The sequence below is a fragment of the Glossina fuscipes genome, unplaced genomic scaffold (genome assembly GCF_014805625.2).
Source record: "Glossina fuscipes isolate IAEA_lab_2018 unplaced genomic scaffold, Yale_Gfus_2 61257, whole genome shotgun sequence".
Taxonomy (NCBI): Eukaryota; Metazoa; Arthropoda; class Insecta; order Diptera; family Glossinidae; genus Glossina; species Glossina fuscipes.
Genome location: NW_024003483.1, coordinates 1 through 476, shown reverse-complemented (window position 1 = coordinate 476; position 476 = coordinate 1).

The window sequence follows — 476 nt, the reverse complement described above, 5'->3', positions numbered from 1 at the left end:
AAACACGGGATGAATGTGAAGAGGTTGAATAAAATGGTATCAAATTCTGCATTTTTCTTCCCTTCTAATCCATTTTACAAAAAACAAGTATTAAAAGTTTGTGATGAGAGTTTCAAACGTAAGTAATTAAAAATTTTTTCGACAAATGCTTATTCAAAATAGTACTTTCATATGTACGTTTATTACACTAAGCGCGGTCCACGAGGAAACTTTTTTCGAACATCTGCTCATGCAAACATTTCGCTGATATAAAAGCGTTCGTATGCTAAGCGGATATAATTTTTAGTATGTAATGACGTAGACAGGAGGGAAAATCCATTTAAAGATGTTTCTCTATATATATTTTATTTGTATGTATCTCTATATTTTAAGCGGATACTAAGATTAATTTTACTTATATTGATTAAGAGGATCACATTTTTCATAAGACTAAATGACGAGTTTAATCGAAAACGGAATTTCCAAATATTGAGAAA